The sequence below is a fragment of the Solanum stenotomum genome, chromosome 2 (assembly GCF_019186545.1).
Source record: "Solanum stenotomum isolate F172 chromosome 2, ASM1918654v1, whole genome shotgun sequence".
Lineage (NCBI taxonomy): Eukaryota > Viridiplantae > Streptophyta > Magnoliopsida > Solanales > Solanaceae > Solanum > Solanum stenotomum.
Genome location: NC_064283.1, coordinates 22315347 through 22321993, shown reverse-complemented (window position 1 = coordinate 22321993; position 6647 = coordinate 22315347). Strand labels below are relative to the sequence as shown.

Sequence of the window (6647 nt, the reverse complement as noted above, 5' to 3'; positions counted from 1 at the left end):
TATCCATACTCGAGATATGGCAAGACTTCATCACAATTCTTTAGTATGTATATATGTGCTTGTTCTAACTCATCTACTTCAAGCTCAAATGGAGATTTAGCTCCTAGAGTTTTTCCAGGTTGACAAAACATAGATAAACCTCCAGTAGATTGCTTTTGACCCCCATCATAATTTCGTTCAGGCAGATTGAATTTTGTTTCAATTCTATGTAGATACCTTGAACATAAGGTCATACATTCATGTGCAATGTAGCCTTCTGCAATACAACCTTCAGGACATGCCCTATTACCAATGAGAGATTTCAAAAAATATAACCATCGTTCCACGGGGTACATCCATCAATAATGAATTGGTCGAGCAATCTTAGCTTCAGTAGCTAAATGAATAGGTAAGTGAACCATGACATCAAAAAATGAAGGAGGAAAGACCTTTTCTAACTTGCAAAGTGTTATGGGAATTTGCGCTTCAATATGTTCCAAGTTATCCATGTTCAACTCCTTTGATCCAAGCACACTAAAAAAAAGAAAGATAACTCAATAAGAGGTTCACATACTTCTTTTGACAACATACCACGAAGTGCAAGTGGGAGTAGATGTTGTAGAAGAACATGACAATCATGACTTTTCAACCCAGATATCTTGTGATCTTCCAGGTTCACACATTGAGAAATATTAGATGAAAATCCATCAGGAACCTTTAGATTCTTTAAGAAAAGGCATAATTTGTGCTTATCTTCATGAGACAATGTGTAACAAGCAGTTGGAACTTCAATTTTTTCCCCTTTTTGGATAGGGTGCAATTCTGGCCTAATGTTCATTTCTTGCAAGTCTAGCCGAGTTTTAATTGTGTCCTTGGTCTTTCCTTTTACATTCATGATTGTCCCTATAATGTTATCACATATATTTTTTTCAATATGCATAAAATCCAAATTATGTTGCAACAAGAGACACTTCCAATATGGAAGTTCAAAAAAGATACTTTTTTTGTTCCAATTATCCTTTCGATTTTCATGTGAGATCTTCTTCCTTTTCTTTGGATCCTTTGATAACTGTTGCCCTTCAAGATCTTCCACTTGATTAAGTATCTTTGTACCAGAATGCACTTTTGGTGGGGGCTTGTCTCATTTGTACCATCAAACGACTCTTTCTCATTCCTCCATTTGTGATTATGAGAAAGGTAACGCCGATGACCCATAAAACATTGCTTCTTGCAATTAGTCAAACGAGTTGAGGAAGTGTCTTTATTACAACATGGACATGCCAATTTTCCTTTGGTGCTCCATCCAGATAAATTTCCATATGTTGGAAAGTCATTGATGGTCCATAACAAAGAAGCATGCAATTTAAAATTATGTTTAGCAGATGCATCATAAGCCTCAACACCAACATCCAACAATTCTGTCAACTCTTCTATTAAAGGCTGAAGATATGTATCAATTGCATCTCCTGGATCAGTTGGACCAGGAATAAGCATTGACAAAATAAAATCTTCTTGTTTCATACACAACCAAGGAGGTAAATTATAACAAATAAGAACCACAGGCCAAATGCTATGTGAGGTTTTTGAATTCTGAAATGGCTGAAATCCATCACTAGCAAGTCCAAGTCGATCATTACGAGGCTCGGCTGCAAATGAAGGATAAAGTTCATCAAATGACTTCCATGCCATCGAATCAGCTGGGTGTCTCATTATCCCATCATCAACTCTTTTATCCTTATGCCATGTCATAAGAGTAGATGTCTTTATAAACATAAACAACCTCTGAAGTCTAGGCTTTAAAGGAAAATAGCATAAACTCTTTGAAGCTATCTTTTTATCTTTTTTATTCCTTGTTTCGCCACTAACTGTATGTAATTTCCATCTGGACGCCCCACAAACTTTGCAAGAATCAAGTAGGCTATCCTCCTTCCAGTATAACATGCAATCATTAGTACAAGCATCAATCTTGTCATAAGAAAGCCCGAGTTCTCGAATTATCTTATTTGCCTCATAATATGAGTTTGGCAAATTTGCTTCATCAGGCAACAACTCTTCCTTCAACAATTTCAATAACATTGTAAATGACGCATTACTCCAACGACCCATACTTTTGATGTGAAGCAATTTAATCAAAGTGGAAAGTTTTGAAGCTTTTGAATTTTTGTACAGTGGCAGCTCGAAATCCTTTAATAAGTTGTAAAAAAAATTTGCTTCAACATTTGGTTCCTCCTCAAGTAGATCATCACAATTAGTGTTTGTAGTTCCTCCATCTTGATTAGGATATAAATCTCTCAACAATTCTTCTACCTCATCCTCACTCTCACATTCTTCTACTGCATCGCCATTTTCATCTTCATGTTCAGATTCTGACAATGGCTCACCTAAACGTTCACCATGGTGATACCAAAAAGTATAATTCTGAATTATTCCATATACTATCAAATGTGTCTCAACTATTTCACGAGTCCCTAAAGTTGTATTGCAACATTTGACACATGGACATCGTATTTCATATTCCTCTCCTATTTTTCGAAAAGCATAATCCAAAAACTTTTGCACACCAACTAAGTAGGTTTCATCGAGCCGATTGTCAACAAGTTGCATCCATTGCTTACTAGGAGCCATAACCTTGAAAATTACTTACAATTTTTTTAAAAAAATATAAAGAATAAGAAAAATAATAAGATCTACAAAACTTGTTACAATCAGATGCACCATGAAACTAACAAAGTGGATGGTGGGTTGTCTTCTTTAGAACATAATTGAAACCAAGTTCACATATACACCAAATTCAACATACTCCCTACAGAAATCAAGGGACTTTTGAATATGGATAGATGGAAAGTTCCCTCAGTAAGAACACAAAGAAGAAGACCTGCTACGCTGAATTTTTATCCTCAATACTAATATTTTAAATTGTTGGAGGAATATGTTACTTGTATAGATATTATTCTTCATGTTGCATTTAACGTGTCTTAACATTATATAAGATATATGGAGTATCAATTCTCTTATGTGGAAGCTTATTACATTGCTCGCTCAAATCACTTGCAACTTTTTTGGGTTCCAAAGATGAATGAAACACAATCTGTTGGAAAAAAATATGCAATCAAATGGCACAATGAAAAATAAAAGATTACTAGCATCATTTTATATTTCGAAATAAGTAACTCACAGTCTCAAAGTAATGCATAAAGAAAAAACTAACAAAATTAGAAATCGCTTATCTTAATGAACATACACCGATATATTATTCTAATTAAACAATATTACTTTTTCCTTTGAGTAGCAGCATATGTAACTATTTATATGACTACATCGTTTTTATGTCCAAACTCCAAAACAAGTTAAATTTCTAAGTAAATCACAGTAACTAAAGATAAACAATACATTTATATAAATTTTAACATGAATAATAGGAATAACAAGAGCCTCACTCTCTCTAGGTGACTTGTTGCTTAAGGTAATTTAATCTGATAAGATAAGATGGGAGGAAGTTCAGTCAGTGATGATTGAGACTTTATTGAAAATGAAACTCAGACAGTACTTATGATTGGGTGTATAGATGAAGTAAAAAGTTCCACAGACAATAACATTCTTGGTAGAAATGCATTCCAGTTGAGGTCTAACTCTAGTGGTGTTACAAGAACATGTGAGATACAGAGGACTCGATTAGAAGATGGGCAGATTCTTGATGTGATCAATACCCCTGAATTTGATTTTAATGCTGAAGCTGGATTAGTTGTAAATGAAACTGGTAAATGCATTAATTTGGCCGGTGATGGTGTCCACACTGTTCTTTTTATTTTGTTTGTACGAACTAGCGTTTCAATAGAAGAACAGGCTGCTATCCATTACTTTAAGAAGCTCTTTGGGACCAAAATTAGTGATTACATAATTGTGGTCTACACAAGAGGGGATAAGCTCGAAGATAATGACTCTCTGAATCATCACTTAGGTTGTTCCTTCCATGAGGATTTAAAGGAAGTTCTTAAGATGTGTGGGTATAGACAAGTGCTTTTCGACAATAAAACTTAAGATCCAGCGAAGAAAGTTGATGAACAATAGAGAGAACTTCTTTTCCATATGAATCTGGTTGTACAAACGACTGGTGGAAAACCATTTACAAGTGAATTATTTGAGGAAGTAAAGAAGATGAAGCTCTGTAATGACTCGTTGGAGGTTAGTTCTTTGCTCGGAGATTTAAAGCAAGGGGTAGCTGATGAGTTGAAGGAACAAGTGCAGAGGTTATCTTTCAAGGAGCAACACAGGTGAATAACTGAAATGGTTGAATCAAAGATGAACAATACAATGCATAGTCTTGAAAAGCAATTGGAGGAGGAGTGTACTGCTCGGTTGCTGACATATACTATGTGGATTGCAACGAGGTATTGGGCTGGAAGTATGAACAAGCTGTTGAGCCATCGCAGAAGTACAAGGAAGGGAAATTTGTACTCGAGCTATGCCAAATTGCTGACATATACTGTGTGGATTGCAATGAGGTATTGGGATGGAAGTATGAGCAAGTTGTTGAGCCATCGCAGAAGTACAAGGAAGGGAAATTTGTACGCGAGCTATGCAAAATTGGTGACATATAATGGGTGGATTGCCACGAGGTATTGGGCTGGAAGTATGAACAAGCTGTTGAGCCATCGCAGAAGTACAAGGAAGGGAAATCCATACTCGAGCTATGCAAAATTATTAAAGACAATCTGTAACTCATAACCATAGTCTTTTTTATTTTATATGTCATTACTTGAAGCAAGTATTTTTTCCTTTCTCGGAGCTTTCACTCTACCTAACTTTCCATCAGAATTACCAACATCCATATTGTCACATTCGTTTCACGTTATAACATCGTTTGTTCCTCATAAAAAAACAAGAATAACAATTTAGTCGAAACCTTTTCAGATGTAAGTAAAAGTTTCAATAGGAATAACAGAACAAGTCCTTATTTGGCATGCAAATCATTAAAACACTGATTATATAAAACTAATAAATTATGAAATCAGATTATCTATTAGAAATCTCAACCCAATAATGTGTTCACAGATTGTACAAAAAAAAGGCAAGATTAAGAAATCAGTAACATTGAAAAGATGAAAAACAAGAAGAGCAACTTCAATACACCAAGAAAAAACGTAATCAAACAAACTTCTGGTAAAAACAAAGCAACTCAATGGGAAGAAGAACCAACCTGTCAGTCTGCTGCTAATGTCTTCACAGATTGTACAAAAAAAAGACAAGATTAAGAAATCAGTAACATTGAAAAGACGAAAAACAAGAAGAACAACTTCAATACAACAAGAAAAAACGTAATCAAACAAACTTCTGGAAAAAACAAAGCAACTCAATGGGAAGAAGAACCAACCTGTAAGTCTGCTGCTGCGATGAAACTTTACCTTCAACAGAGAAACGATGGTACTTGCTTTGATTTTAGGGCAGAGCTGCGACAAAAATAAAGTGTCAACGTTGAGATTAGGGTAGAGAATTTTGACTGGAGACAGAACTAGCTAGGGTACCTTTGCGACCAGCTGCGCTATAATTTTGAGAAGGTAGGACGCTGCTTTTCTATGATTTTGTTAAAATAATATTTTTTTTAATTAATTTAGTATTATGTTTGGGGGGAAATATCTCCCGCTCAAAGACCATCAATTACCATTTGGGACTAGTTATAAATTATTTTGGGACCAAATTTAATACCTTCGCAATAGACTATACAAATAAGGACCAAAATATAATCTCGTCCCAATCGATATACTTTTAGAGAGAAGATTATTAGCCCATCCCTAAATGTTGGTCTTAAATAAGTGTTTTTCTTGTAGTGTTTAGCGTAACCAAAAAGTCCTAGAACTACTAGCCACGTAGGTTGTAAGTCCCCTCTATGGGCATCATTTCAGTGATCACACCAGCATGCCTTTATACCTCTGGTAGGGTATATTGGGTCCTCTCGATGGGGCGTATACATCAGATTCCACATTTAGCTCATGTGGTTTTATTATCGATTATTAGTAGCTCCCACAGTTCAGTCAGATTCTATTACATTAACCATGTATCAGTATATTCAGTATTCAGTCTGAACATGTTATAAATTGGTCATTGCATTTAGTTAGCTCAATATTAAGTATCTATATCATGTTCAGATTATATCATTGCTTATTTGCTTTGTTCAGTTATATGTTATTTCAGCTTTATTCTATCTTGCATGCTCAGTACCTTGCAAGTACTGATGTATACTCTGTGCTACATCTTCTCGTTATGTAGGTTTAGGTTCTCAGCATCCAGATCACACTTAGATCATTTTCTGATCTCCAATTCAGCAGAATCAGTGGTGAGCCCTCTTTCTTCGAGGACAATAGTCCCTAATTTCTTTTCAGTATTTTAGTGCTTTAGTTTCAGTTTTGCTAGATCTAGATGGGGCAAGTCCCAACATTTCTAGTCAGTTAGAGGCTTATTTCAGGCTTGGTTAGACTCAATTTAGAATTGAGTTAATATCTTCTTTGTATTAAACTCATCAGTTTTCATTCATCAAAGTTATAGTATATGAGTATTTCCTATCTTTTCATTTTATTCATGATGATAGCTTTTGCACAATTTTTATTATTCAGTTTATCTTTAGTATGCTCATGATTACGCTAGCAGGGTTAGCTTGGGGTCACTTGTGATCC

The 6647-nt window shown here is 35.1% G+C and overlaps 1 pseudogene; it reads left to right on the top strand.

Annotated features, from left to right (window-relative positions):
• Positions 1-3465: 3465 nt before the first annotated feature.
• LOC125855814 (immune-associated nucleotide-binding protein 9-like) lies at positions 3466-4704 on the top strand (annotated as a pseudogene).
• The last annotated feature ends 1943 nt before the right edge of the window (positions 4705-6647 follow it).